We start from the raw sequence: 15789 nt of genomic DNA, 5'->3' as shown, positions 1-15789 counted from the left end.
ATACAGAGTGGTGTGATTCAATTCAGTTAATTTATGTAGCGCCAATTCACAACATATGTCATCCCTGGGCATTTTACCGTTCACCAGATCATACAGTGAAACTGATTTAAAGTTTTCTAAGGAAAACCAGTTGATTGCATTGACTCATCGACTCAAATGCAATCCCTCACACGAAGCATGCTTGTAGCAACAGTGGGGAGGGAAAACTCCCTTTTAACAGTGAGACCTGCAGCAGAACCAGGCTCACTGCTAGTGGCCATCTGCAGATGCCGACTGGGGTTCAAGGAGATATAAGCAGACATACAGAAAGAAGCATATATACAAAAGGCAGTAAACCAGCTCCACAAGCAGCCCTGTCCAGGAAACACACAGCCAGGGAGACGAGCTCCGAGCCAGCTCCCATGTCAGAGGATGAAGAGAGAACATCCAGCCAGTCACAGTCAGAGAAATAGGTCTACACTGAAAAACAGGCTGACAAAACAAAGGTGTTGATGGCAGCAGCACAGTTGATATTTCTCTCCAGGATGGTGCCACAGCCAAACTGGAACAGACCAGATGAAGCTACTATGATGAGAAAAAGCAGAGAGAACATAGCATTAGAGATTAAACAAAGACATTCTGCAGAGTGGGAGAATAGAGATAGAATGAAGCAGAATGATGAAAAAGTCTAAGCCTATAGCACCATAACTATTGAGATAGCTCAGGATAACCTGAGCCCTCTAACTATAAGCTTTATCAAAAAAAGAAAAGTTTACCCTTAAAAGTAGACAGAGTGTCTACCTCATGGGCTAAAACTGGTAGTTGGTTCCACAAGAGAGGAGCCTGATAACTAAAATATCTTCATCCCATTCTACTTTTAGAAATTCTAGGAACCAGATGAAAGAAGGGAATTTTAGAAACCTCTTTGATATGGGTAATAACATCTGGAAGAGATTGGGAAATACATCAAATAAGTACCAAAGTGATAGTTCACATAAGTCACATAGTGTGTGTGGGTGTGTACCTGTCAAGCCCACAAAATGAGGACCAATTTTCCAATTTCACCAGCAAATTGAGGACAAGTTGTTGTAAAATGAGGACATTTTGCCGGTCCTCACTAATATTTTGCCAATTAGGTTAAGGGCTAAGAGGTCAATTGGTTAGGGTTAGGGTGAGGTATGCATTGGTAATGGTTAAATTTAGGATAAGGGCATAGAAAGGGTTGAAAATGACTGAAAATCAATGGAAGTCAATGTGAGTCAACACATGGTCCTCACTACGATGGCAGAACGAGTGTTGTTTGTGTGTGGGTGTGTGTTGCAAGGGGGAGGGGGGGGGTCGTCAGCTCTATAGAGCTTTAAACCTAAAATGTAATTCATTCAAGACTAATGGATGGAGAACATAATGCAATGAGGTTACATGGTAGAGCCGCTAAATTCTAGTTTTATATGACCAAGTACACTGCAAAGCATCAGAGGGTGCTAGAAGGCCATTGCCATAGGACTCTAGGGTAGGTAAGATGGTTTCCTAAGTGCCTCTCAATCTAATATTCTAATGTATGACTCTTGGTTTGACATTTTCAGGAAAAACGAACATCCTACTACAATGCAGGAAATAATAAGCTTTGATACAGACTAGATTACAGCAAGTGTTTGTTTTCCCTGGTATCGGGCTCAAATCCTTGGTTATAATGAAAGATATTCTTAATGTTTCAGCATTTTTGATAATTTTAGTCTTGCAACATTGTGGGAACATATTGGTATTTTCCCCTTTCTGATCGAACTATTTTGGTGCACAAAGATTCATAAGACATAAATTAGACCATTTTGTGAAATAAAATTTACACTGAATCCTGAGGGAAGAATTACAGCAGAAACTCTGAGCCAGACCTGGACTCAAACAATCAAGGTAAAAAAAAAAATAGAAAGGAACATTGAGTAAGTTGTTGTAACATTTCCTATAATAATTTATGACTCCCTGTAACTTCAGAGACTGGAGAGACTCTTGTGACAAAACGATTTATCAACAAACCCATCCAGGAGGTTACAGACTTGGTTGATGCTTTAAGATTTGCTAAACAAAACCTCTCCAGAAGAGTCTTGTGAAATCCTTTCAGTTATTATTAAAGGTCACATGTGTTTGAAGGCAGACAAGTGAAGCAATCCATTTTTTTTCTAATAATTGCTGACTACTTTAATGATTTATCTTTTATATGACAAGCTTTAAGTTGACACGGTTGGAGGTCTCGCGGTCACCATCATAATCTTTAGCTCCCCCCAAGACTTTCTGTCAAATACGGTAAGAGTGGGAACCCAGAATAGGCCACTTCAAAATGTTTACATTCTCCCATCTTAGTTAAACAGAGTTTTGGCAGAAAGAAGTAAAATATATATATTTTTAACTTGATTTGCTAAATCTAATCTATCTTTGTTTTAAATATTGGATTTCCCATTTGAAATAAAATTTTCGTTATCAGCTGTCCTCCATTTGTATGTATTTACAATATTTATAGGCTGGTTTTGGTTATACTCAGCCCAATGATTATCATAAGATGAACCTATGTCTGTTTTCTTAAATCTTCTTCCTAAAACAAATTGAATTACCCACTTTGTCTTCTGTGAGAATATTCAGTTAAATGAGATTTTAAGTATGGGGTATGATAATTTATTGTCACAAGGTCCCCATGGTAGGATATGCTGTCTGCAGAGGTGGGTAGTAAGTAACTACATTTCCTCAGATACAGTAACTTGTATCATTTCTTGCCAAAAACATATGCCGCTTACTACTTGAGTATTATCTTTTAAAAAACTATATCTTCTCTCACTTGGATGAAATGTTTGGCTTCTGCATCCAAGGTGACTAATTTGGCTGCATTACAAGTGCTCAGACAAATACACACAGTTAATGTTTATGGTAAAATAATTTATAATGCTTTACTGTACCCAAGCTTACTTTAACCCACCCTGACATATACAGTAAGGAATTAATATTGTCATAAGTGTTTCATAAGATTTATGAAATAAATTCATTAGGAAAAGTATTTCCTTGTTGGAAATTGTTATTTGTCAATCACATTTTTTCATTGTTTTAATTATTTTATCATAGTTATTAAAATACTAGAATTTACACATAACTTAACTTTTGCTCAGTGCTTTAGTACCCTTTTTACCAAATACTTTTTTACTGACCTCCTGTTTGACTCGTAACAGTTTTTATATCTTATTTCTATAGTCAATGTTTGACTCTCTCTTTCTTCATCAAATTCAGCATTAAATACTTGCCGGTTTTTGTGTCTCTATTTTTTTTAGTTACTAGATGTATCCACTATTTTGGGATTTTCATTTTTACCTAACATCCAACTGTAACCATTGGATTAAAAAGCAAAATCTGAAAATCCTGATTTAAATCCTCTAGATATTTTATCTTTGCTCATTTCCATCAATGAGAAAAAAAGATTGGAATAAAACAGCCTTATATATTCATCATAATCTCCGAATGCAGAGCATCTCTTAGGTGCTGCAATGGAATCAGGGGTTAAGAGGATTATGGGGACATCAACTGAAATTAAAGGCAAAGATACTTTCAGTTGCCTCAGCAATGGATATTTAAATGGAATTCCTTTTGGGGGAAAAAAAACAATGGATTTGGCCAGCCGTAACATTATGATGTTCCAGCTCTCTAAGGAGTTATGTAAACACGATTCTTCCAGTTTAAATCATGACTCACACACCTCTAGTATTTTTTTTTTTTTTTAGATATACTACAGCAGAGAAGAAACGTAACCAGTCCAGTGCATTGTTGCTCTGAATGTGTCATTTATGGCTACCTTGTCACTCAATGCAGATGTAAGATCTTTAGAGTCAGCTTTCAAAGCAACGGGTGTGTAATATGTATTTTCTTTGGGCTGGTATGTAGTATCATAACAACAACATCCTAGACTGTGGTGTAAATACATATGAATCATTTAATGCTCGTCTCTGCTTGAAGACATATATTAATGGCCCAGGCAGACAGATAAAACTTCAGCTTAATAAATGGTGATATCTGTCCTGCATTCTCTACCTCCAATCAGATTTTCGTTAGTTTCGTGCAAATCAAGACACATAGGGTCTGTGTTACTAGATCAGTATCTGAGAAATGCAAGATGATTAAAAAAATTACTCAGGGCAGGGTTTTGGCGGAGGTGGAGACAAAAAGATAAGTTAAAACATCTAAAAGGACTCAAGACATCTAAAGTGGCTTTAGTAATATGTGAGTAAGAGTTCCTCAAAATATTGGAAATTCTTGAGTTATCATTCCAGTAATAAAGAGCTGGTGTTGAGGGAAATTCAATGGAGGAACAGCGCAGCACAGCACAGTATTAAAGGATGGGAGGGGAACAGAATACAGAAACTGTTGAGAAGAGTATAGGGAAATGGTCAATAGCCTGTCTCTTATTCCAGAGTTTCAGGAGTCTGTGCTTCCAGAAAAGGTTAAAATAGGATGCACTATGCAAAGTGAAGCAGAGGTGTAACAAATGCGGAAGAGAACACAGAGTGGAAAAACAGAAAGAAAAGATTGCTTTGAGTTCCAGGTTTTATACAGTAGCCCATGTGTGCCCAGATATGCTCAAAAAAACAAATCCAGAACTGAACTGGAGGAGATTATTTTGTTCATAGAGTGAGTGATAAGTTGTAGTGATAAAGTGAAACACAAAATGGAGCAAATCAAAATAATAGTTAAGGGAGCAAAGAATTTTGGGGGCATAAAGATATATCTTGGGATTATATTACACACAAGCCATCCGATTGTCAACAAACTAATTACTCAGAATCATGAAAATTACGACGGTAACATTTTTACCATTATAGACATGTTAGACCTTGTTGGAAAGCTTAGATTCTCCACAATTGAACCACAAAGTTCCTTTTATGGACACAGTGAGCACCAAAGCACAATTAAAACAGATATAGCAGCATGTAAAAATGTAAACATTACAAAGCAGCCACAACAAAATAACTTTGAAGGCGTCCAGAAGCCGTTTTATAAATCCACTCTTCACCGATTGAAAGTAATCCAGAACATTCATAATGAAAATATTCCAAGATAGAGAGTGGACTAAAATCCTAGAACCCACTAAAATTGAAGAATTCTTGATAAAATTTCAAACAGGTAGTGGGAATAAGAAAATTATTAGCCATTTATACAAGTTATTTATAGATATGGATCCTAACAAAACTCTACAGACCAAAGAAAAATGGGAAAGTGAAATGAATATAGATATACAGCAAGACAAATGGGACGAAATGTGTACTGCAGTGCATCAAGTCACTAACTCTAATACATGGCGAGAATTTAGGTGGAAGATAATAATAAGTTTCTTTAGGACTCCAGCGGTCATATCTAAAATGGGGTCAATACACTCAGATAAATGCTGGAGAAGTTGTGGGTCACACATCGGCAACCATACTCATTGTTGGGATCCAGAGGTTTGCCCTCCAGAGGGCGACGTGGATCCCATTCTGTGGGCTTCTGTTTCTGTTGAAATCCAGGGGTTTGCCCTCCAGAGGGCGATGTGGATCTTTCCCCTGGGAGCTGCTGTTCAGCACTCACACCTGATCCCCATCAGCTCTGCTGATTAAGCTCTCCCTATTTAAGCTGAGTGAAAGCTCCCCTCGTTGCCGGATCGTTGTCATTGTCCTGTCCTTGCCATGGAAGCAAACCTGTGAACCTGAAGGTTTGTAAATCTTTGAATCTGTAAACCCGTGAACCTGATCTGCTCTGTCTTCTCTGCCTTCCAGGGCAGAACCCTGTGTGGATCCAAATAAATATTGGACTTTAATCCTGCCTGAGTTTTCTGTGAGTCTGCATCCGGGGCTAGAAATCCTGCTAAATCATGACAGTACGAGCCAACAGACTAGCCCAGCAGACTCCTTCCATGCTCACCTGGTGAGGCCCGCTCAGCGCCGTCCGCCGCCTCCCTGGCAGGTGGCGCTGCTTCGACGCTATGATGAGTTGGTGGCGTCCTTAGCTCCTGAGCCCGCTCTGAGCCGTCTAGAGACCCCTGATCCCGCTCTGAGCCACCTAGAGACCCCTGAGCCCGCTCTGAGCCGTCTGGAGACCCCTGAACCCGCTCTGAGTCTTCCGCCATCATCCTGGTGGGAGAGGTTGCGCCAGCGTTTTGGGGAGTTGGACCGAGAGTTGGAGATGGAGCGGCGTTGACAAGAAGAGGAGTGGAATCGTAAATGGGAGATGAAGCGGCGTTGACGTGATGAGGAGTGGAATCGCAGATGTCGGGAGATTTGGGGCCGTTGGGGAACCCCAGAGCCTGCTCTGTTTCATCCAGAGACTCCGGAATCGGCGGCCTCTTCGCTTCCTGATTCGGAGCCGCAATCGGCGGTTCCCTGTGTGCCTGTGGAGCCACAGTCAGTGGTTTCCTCTGCTCCTGATGTGAAGCCGCAATGGGCGGCCTCTTCAGTTCCTGATTCGGAACCGCAATCGGCGGCTTCCGGTTCTCCTGGGGTGGAGCCGCAATCGTCGGCCTTATCTGTTCCTGATCCGGAGCCGCAATCGGCAGCCTCCTGTGTCCCTGTAGCAGAGACGGCGTCCTTCTCGGAGCTCCCTGCAGCAGCAGAGATGGCGTCGTCCTCGGAGCTTCCTGCAGCAGCAAAGACGGCGTCTTCCTCGGTGCTTCCTGCTGAAGCGGAGTTGGCGTCTTCCTCCAAGGCCCCTGCAGCTTCTGAGACTCCGTCTCCGCGGCCAGCCACCTGAAACTCTGCCCTGCTGCCGGTCCCATGGCCTGCCACCTGAAACTCTGCCCTACTGCCGGCCCCACGGCCGTTCATCTGAGACTCTGCCTTGTCCCCGGCCCCGCGGCCGGCCACCTGGAACCCTGCCTTGCTGCCGGCCCCACGGCAGGCCACCTGAGACTTTCCCTGTCCTCGCCCACCCTGGGTGGGTTGTTTTGAGTTCTGGACCCTGTTTTTGTTTCTGTGCCTGGCCCTCCTTGCCTGTTTTCCCCTCCGCTCGCCCTGGTTGGGTTGTTTTGTTTTCTGGTTTTTTGTTTTTGGGCGTCTGGTGTCCGCCCTTGAGGGGGGGGTGCTGTTGGGATCCAGAGGTTTGCCCTCCAGAGGGCGACGTGGATCCCATTCTGTGGGCTTCTGTTTCTGTTGAGATCCAGGGGTTTGCCCTCCAGAGGGCGATGTGGATCTTTCCCCTGGGAGCTGCTGTTCAGCACTCACACCTGATCCCCATCAGCTCTGCTGATTAAGCTCCCCCTATTTAAGCTGAGTGAAAGCTCCCCTCGTTGCCGGATCGTTGTCATTGTCCTGTCCTTGCCATGGAAGCAAACCTGTGAACCTGAAGGTTTGTAAATCTTTGAATCTGTAAACCTGTGAACCTGATCTGCTCTGTCTTCTCTGCCTTCCAGGGCAGAACCCTGTGTGGATCCAAATAAATATTGGACTTTAATCCTGCCGGAGTTTTCTGTGAGTCTACATCCGGGGCTAGAAATCCTGCTAAATCATGACACTCATATATTTTGGACATGTCCTATATTGAGAAAAATGTAGGATGAGATATTCGAGGCCCTTAGAAAAGTATTTCAGAAAAACTATAACAAAGATCCTGAGAAGTTACTTTTTGGATTATTACCAAAAGACATTTCTGGAAGAGGAAAAAAATACCTTCTACAAATATTACTGATTGCAGCTATTAAATGCATCACAGTTAAATGGTTGAAGCCTGATCCGCTAACATACAAAATGTGGATTGAAAAGGTCTGGGAAATCTATCATATGGAACAAATAACTTATTGCCTGAGGCTTGAAAAAGACATATTTGGTAATAGGTGGAAACCGGCCATGACCATATTAATGCAGTGAAACATTTTTTTTTTATTCATATATTTTTTTTCTTCATTTCATTCTATTTCATTTCTATTATACTTTTTTAATCTTTACTTATTATTTTCTATATTTTTTTTGTTATTTCCATTTGTGCTGCTTATTTAATTACTAACTATATCTATGTTTGTAAGTTACTTATGTTTAACCATGTGACCTACTCCACTTGTAAGCCTAAGTCGTTGTATATACTTTTAAGGTTTTGTTCTTTTTTAAGTATACCATATAAAGCAGCAGACTGAATGTGGGCTTGTATGTATATGTCTGTGTAAGCTGCAAAAATTGAAATAAAAATTAAGTGAAAAAAAGAAAATATTCTAAGATGAAAATTGCAATATAACATCAATTTTTTGACATCAGGAAAGTTAGCTGGTCATAGCTAATGATTAGCATCTTGCTAATAAGACTTACTTCCTGAAACATTTGTCTGCATTTTTTGGTATGTTCTTTGCGTCGTTTTCTTACCTACAAACAAAAATGTTTCCAGCCAATTAAGTCTCACAAGCGCTCCTTGCCTGTCAGCCAATGACGCACCGAGTAGAGCGATATTACGCCTCATAGAGTTCTGCTGTTATTGGTTAAGACCACTTGGGCTGTTTGGCTTTGTAGCCAATGAAATAAGGTTTCAAACAAGGGCAAACATGAGTTGGTTGCATAAAGCAGAGCCGTGTTACCGGCTTGCCTAAGATTGAAATACACTGCTGAGACTGGACTCTGACATTTTTTTTTACGTTTGGATGCTGATTGTGTTTTATTACAATGCCTAAGGCCAAAAAAAAATAAAAAATAAATGAAATAAAAATACAGCTTGAAAAGCAGCAGCTTCACTATTTTTGATAGATGTTTATGTTATTTTAGGTTTATAAATGTTACATTTTGTTATATCAAGTCAAGTCAGCTTTTATTGTCATTTTCTACATATGTACAAGACATACAAGGGAAATGAAATTACGTTTACTCTCTGCAATATACAAATATACAAGAAATATACAAGACTGACATTTAAAAACTGACATAAAGTGCGGGACATGACAGGTAACAGTGGTAAGATAAATATGAAGTATAAACATTACAATAAAAAGCAATAAAAACAGCAGCAATAGTTTGTTCCAGGCTGAGGTAGTGCAGGTAAGGTGCAGTCTCTGGTACAGTGTATGTGTGTGTGTGTGTGAGAGGTGTGTGGGTGTGTGTGAGAGGGAGAGAGAGAGAGAGAGAGAGAGGGGGGCAGTCTTAGCTTCCTGTCTGCCTGGTGGCTGGAGCAGACCGTGTGGGGAGGGGGTGGAGGGAGTTCAGCATTCTGATGGCCTGGTGGATGAAGGTGTTCGCCAGCCGGGTGGTTCTGGACCGTAGGCTCCTGTACCTCTTTCCGGAGGGCAGGAGACGGATCAGGTTGTGTGCTGGGTGGGTGTCATCCTTCAAAATTGTGAGGGCTTTGCGGGTGAGGCGGCTGGAGTAGATGTCTTGCAGGGAGGGGAGAGGTGCCTTGATGATCCTGCCAGCTGTGTTCACTATACGTTGCAGGGCTTTCTTGTTGTAGTCAGTGCAGCTCCCGCCCCATACAGTGATACAGCTGGTGATGATGCTTTCAATGGTTCCTCTGTAGAAGGAGGTCATGATGGCTGGTGGGGCACTAGCCTGATTCAGCTTCCGCAGGAAGTAGAGGCGTTGTTGGGCTTTCTTGACCAGTGATGCATTGTTGGTGGTCCAGGAGAGGTCGTCGCTGATGTGCACTCCTAGGAATTTAGTGCTGCTCACCCTCTCCACAGCAGCGCCATCGATGGTCAGTGGCAGGAGTCGGCGGGGACCTTTCTGGAAGTTGACAACAATCTCCTTTGTCTTGCTGACATTCAGTAGGAGGTTGTTGTCACTGCACCACTTGGCTAGGTGGTCCACCTCTGTCCTGTAGTGTGTCTCGTCACCGTTGGAGATGAGTCCCACCAGGGTTGTGTTGTCTGCAAACTTCACCAGGTGGTTAGTGCTGTGGGTTGTTTTGCAGTCGTGTGTGAGTAGGGTGAAGAGCAGAGGGCTTAGCACGCACCCTTGTGGAGCTCCTGTGCTCAGCGTGATAGTGTCCGAGGTGTTGTTACCGACGCGCACAACTTGCGGTCTCTGGCACAGGAAGTCCAGCAGCCAGTTACAGAGGGAGGTGCTGAGGCCCAGTTTGTCCAGTTTGCATATCAGCTGTTGGGGTATAATTGTATTGAATGCTGAGCTGAAGTCGATGAACAGCATTCTAACATAAGAGTCTTTTTTCTCCAGGTGAGTGATGGCTGGGTGCAGAGCTGAGTTGATGGCGTCCTCTGTGGAGCGTCGGGGTCTGTATGCGAATTGAAAGGGGTCCAGGGTGGGGGGGAGGATGGATTTGATATGTGTCATGACCAGCCGTTCGAAGCACTTCATGATGATGGGTGTCAGTGCTACGGGACGGTAGTCGTTGAAGCAGGATGGAGATGGCTTCTTTGGCACCGGTATAATGGTGGCGGCTTTGAAGCAGGAGGGGACGATGGCTTGTTGTAGTGAGGTGTTGAAGATGTCGGTGAAAACATGCTTTAATTCCTCGGCACAGTCCTTCAGCACCCGTCCGGGGATGTTGTCTGGGCCTGTTGCTTTGCGTGGGTTGATCCTGGTGAGAGCCCTCTTCACGCTATTGACAGGTAGACAGAGTGCTAGGTCGTGTGGCGGGGGAGGTGTTTTCTGTGGGTGGGTCTTGTTGTTTTCCTCAAAGCGTGCGAAAAAGCTGTTGAGGTCATTCAACAGGGATGTGTTGTTGTCGCAGCTCCGAGGTGATGGTTTGTAGTCAGTGATTGCTTGGATGCCTTTCCACAAGCTCCGTGCATCTTTGCTATCACTGAAGTGGGAGGTTATTTCCTGTGTGTATTCCTTTTTTGCCTTTTTGATGCCACGTGACAGGTTGGCCCTTGCTGTTTTCAGGCTGGCTTCGTCCCCAGTTTTGAAGGCTTTGTCTCTAGCCCTCAGCAGCCTGTGGACATCCCCTGTCAACCATGGCTTCTGGTTATATATACACTGATTGTGAAAAAAAAGTGGAAAAATACTTGCTTCATAAATGTTTTGTGGCCATCAAAATGCTTCAGTGTTATTATTTGGGTCAAATAGTTGAGCAAAAGCATTTCTGGCACATTTCGAGAGGTTTGGAGGCATTGGTGGCACCAAAAGTTGAAAGCCCCACAGCTCTAGAACTGTTGTAGCTAGAGGTCTGAAATTTCCTGCATTTGTGGCTGACATGATGTAGAACAAATGTAATACAATAAGACATGCCTATTCTCAAGCATGTCTGTATGACTGCTGTTCAAAAAAGACCTATTATTTTCAAGACGAAAAAACAACAACTTTGAGTCATGTTTGAACTGATGCAATATATATTTGATATTTTCATATTTTCAGAAACTAGAAGGTGTTTGCTTTCAAATGATGTATCACACATGTAATCTGGGCTTACAGTTCCTCAGTTATTTGCTTTTCCATTTGGGTATGCAAAATAGGCGAGGTTTATTTCACCTTGAAACAGATGGGTAAACAGGAGGCCGTTGTGATAAAACAAACTGATTATTGTGCAGTGGGATGCAAGAAGGTTAAGAGTTAATGGCCTGGAATGTAAGGGGTTTATTAAAGATTTTAAAACAAACTGGAATTTAGAACTTCGGTCAAAATCTGTTGTCATTTTGAATGTGTTTTATAAATAAAGCAAGCGTTAATTTCAGAAATGGAACAAATTCATCAGTGTAGTTTACATTAGTATCAGATTCATTAGCAGGTATTTGCTCAAAGGAGTTAGTCAGAGCAATAGGAAGTGACCTGTCTCCAATTTTTATAGCAGTTTGTTAAAGTTTAGAACAATGGAAAAGGGGGGATTGGAAATGTTCTTTAATTGGTGCTGAATGGGATAGATTTAGAATAATTTGTGATCAAGAAATAAGAAACAATTGATATAAATGAAGCTGTTGATAACTGAAATGTTTCTTTTTGTGAAATTATTCTAGCGGCTGCAGAGAATTCAATAAGGAAGAAGGCAGTTAAGCCCAAAAGCAAAACTGTCCATGGAGGACAAAAGAATATAGAAAGCAATACAAATAAGAGATAAAGCTTTAAAATGTTAAAACTGAATCGCTGTTTTCAGAAAATTATGCAAAGAAAACGTGGGAATAAGGATCAAATAAGAGAGTAATTATTTATTAAGATTCAACATCATCACCAATTCGTTCATAGAGAAGTAATTCAGACAGCAGAGCTGACATTATTATGGAACTACAGCAAATATCATAAAGATAACGATAGCGATCAATGTTGTGTCTATTTATATCCATGACAAGTTAGTGGAGCCACGCAGCAGATGGTGCCAATGTTGTGTATTAATCTGCACTAATCATAAGATAAAATAAAGTTAATGTTTTATAAGTTTAAAGTTGTTTTCCCAAATACTGTTATAAGAGCAATTCAAGGAAAAGAAAAAAAACAGAGCAATGAATGGAGCCATTCAAGGCCAGAGAGGAGAAAAGCAGAGCAGTGAGTATGTGTAACTATTGCACCTGGCCCCAATAGGAGTGAAGTCTGCAGGACAACGCAGGGTTGAGGCCCCTTAGTGATAAGAAAGCACACTCAATAAAAATGAAATATTTGACATCTCAAGGTTGCCCAGCTCAGCAAAATTTGGCCATACAAAAAGAGTTGTTATTTTCAAGGCACACGGAGCGGTAATGGTCCCAGAAAGGGTGATGCTTTGACTAAGATACGAGGGGGGAGCAGTAGGCCAGACTGACATGGCTTGAAGCAAGGGAAAGATGTGTTCTGACATGTTTGTGACTAAACCGTCATAAGTTTCTGATTTGAATGCACCAGATGTTTTCATGGCCTGAGAGATTGCTCTCACAAGAATGAGATGTGTCTATGAATGTCACCGTGTTTTGCAGATAAATATCAATGTGACCTTTACCAAAGACTGAAATATGTTCTGAAGGGGGTTTTCCACCGATAAGAAATGTATAAAAGGGAGCTGTGTTCACCATTTGTTCAGCTTCGGCTCACCGGTGACCAGCTCAGTGTGAATGTGTTGTGTTTAGCAATAAACACACTGGACCCGGACTCAGCTGCCTCTGCCTAAATTTTTTGATCTTTGTTTGAGACTTTTTCTGCTTTTTAAGAACTTTGAATTTTTATAAAACTTAGCTTCAATTTTAAGTCGTCAAGAAGAGAATTATAGACGACATAATTGGCGAGCCAGCTGCAGGAGGAAAGCAAAAAGGGGACGTCGGACGATCTGCAGGCACCAGCTGGAGAGCGTGGAACCCCAAGGGCCCATAATTCACCATTAAAGGTGAGTCAATTCGTTTTAATTTTCTAAATTAGTGGGGAACCGGCCTCCGGCTACTGCTTGTGAGTGTCAGGCGTCACAAAGCTCTCCTAAAAAGAACCTAGTTTTCCAAATTTAATAAAGTAATTTCCAAATTTGATAAGAATTTATATAAGAGTATATAAAGGCAGATTAAGCTGAGGAAGGGTCCAGGTATGTATGAATGTATGTATGAATGTATGTTTTAAGTGTTATTAATGTTTGTGTTAAACTGTTCTGTGTTTAAATTATTTTGTAAATAAGTTAAGCTTAACACGGGTTGTTCTGAGCGGATGATTGGTAAAGGGACAGATTGATACATAGTCTGTGGAAGCCATAAATCCGGAACCAATAGTGTACGCGTGTTACGTGAGGGTATCAGTGACTAAGGTAGTCAGGGTGCTCCACGAGACGGCTTAAGTAGTATTAAGGTATTGGAATATGTGCCACTGTAGGAAACAGTGAGGAAAAGGTATTGAGAGGCTAAGCGATAGCCAGGCTAAGGGATAGCCAGAATATTACCGGTTACGCGATAATCGGAGAATAGTACCGCTCGACCATCCGGAGGACGTCTATGCATTTCCAGTTATCTGGGTGCAGCCGGGGCAGCAGGGAAAAACGTATATGCCACTGTAGGAAACAGTGAGGAAGGAAGAAGTGCACTGTAAATATATATATAATCATTTGTCTTGTGTGTCTGTGTTAGTGTGTAGAGTGAAAGAGTTGAGTAACTGAGGGGAAGTAAGGGGTGGGTGATATTAATAAATAAAGATTATAATATAGATAAAGCTTAAAGATATAATAATAAATTAATAGAAGTAATTAGTACAGAATATAGTTAAAAAGAATAACCTGAAAATTAATAAGGATTGGAAAACAAAATTGATAACTGAAAAAACACAAGAGTTATGAGAATGAAATAAATTAACAAAATTCCTAAATAAGATTGGAAGAAATTGGAAGCTTTATAAGATAAAGATATTATAAGTATATATTATTACAAACTATAGTCTACATAAAGTAAAATATATAAAGTATAGAATTAGTGAAAGTGCAAAATAACATTACAAATTTGTTTTATTAAAGATTTTATCTCAAAATTGAAAAGATCTAAATTTAGGAAGTAAATTAACTAGAAAGAAACTAAAAGAAAATAAACACGATCTGTATTGAAGAGAGCAGAACCAGTTAAGATAAAAATTAACTGAGGATTACAAAGACTGGTGAATAAGCACGGACCTGACGGTTGAGTGACTGCTAGTAGCCATGGGAATCAATATGAGCAAACAACAGTCTGACGGGCTGACGCCAGCCAAATTGGTAATATTGACACACCCATCCAATAAACGTAAAATTCAAAAATGCATGACCAAATGGCATAAGATGACATCTGGGAAAAATCGTTGGCCTAAAGAAGGCAGCTTTGATCCTTCATGCTGTGATGAAGTTGAAGAAAGATTGAGAAATAAAGATAAAAAACGGGACCGGATGCTTTTGCATAAAAAACAGAGGCATGCTGAACAGAGAGACATCCTGCAATATTTCAAAGTAGAACACCAAAAGAGCCCAACAGCCCCTGATTACACTGATCATAAACCACCACCTTATCACCCTAGTGCAGCAGGTCAGTACCCAGTTGTGATAAAGTCAGGCAGCAGGGGAAAGATTACAGGGCAACTTAAATTAGCTTTAGAAGAAGAGGAAGAAACAGAAAAAGAAATGAGTAGCACACAGCAGGGAGAGTATGATTACAGCGGTGACTATGACGGATGGGATAAAACCCCAGAAGTAAGGAGAAAATCTACCCTTAGCCGTTCCCTACCCCCAGTACGTCGCAGACATTTACCATACCCAAGAGGCCCCACCTGCCGCTCAGAGCCTAGGACCAAGTCAACATACAAAGGCCACACAGATCCCAAGATAGAGTTATTTTTGGAAGAAACTGAATCACTGGCAAAAGAGATAAACCAGGACTTGGTGCAACTAACGGAAACATTTGTACGACTCAAGGAGCAAGAGTTGGAAGAGAAAGCACAAAATAGACGATTAAAAAATTTAAAAGAGACAATAGAAAAACAAAAAGAGAAGAAAAGACGAGATGAAGAATTGGAAAAATTGAAGAGAATGGAAGCGGAGCAGCTTATAATAGAGGCCAAAACTGATTACCCAGACCTGCCAAGCCCACGGACTTTGTCTCTGATCGAAGAGGCAGGAAGGAGAGGGGGAAAAGACATGGAATATGAGGAAGAGGGAGGTGATGTGTCCGAATGGGAGGACAGTGAAGGCTCAGACATACTGCCAACTACAAACCCATTCCATGAGGGGTTCAAGGAGGAAAGCAGGCCAGCAGCAAAAGAAAGGAAGCCACTCACAGCTGAGTGTGACGTGGGGCTACAGATAGTAAAAAGCGGCCCTAGCCAAATGGTGACCAGGTCCAAAATGCGACAGCAGAAGACGGAACAAGATCAAGGAGGGACCTATATGGCTCCCTTGCTGTCTAAAGGACCTCATGATGACAGATACGTGCCATGGTCATTTATGGACATGATAACCCTGGCTGGAAGGCTGACCCCATTGGCAGAT

This window comes from Cyprinodon tularosa, unplaced genomic scaffold (genome assembly GCF_016077235.1).
Source record: "Cyprinodon tularosa strain WSP-4 unplaced genomic scaffold, ASM1607723v1 ctg19, whole genome shotgun sequence".
NCBI lineage: Eukaryota > Metazoa > Chordata > Actinopteri > Cyprinodontiformes > Cyprinodontidae > Cyprinodon > Cyprinodon tularosa.
This window is presented reverse-complemented; position numbering follows the sequence as displayed.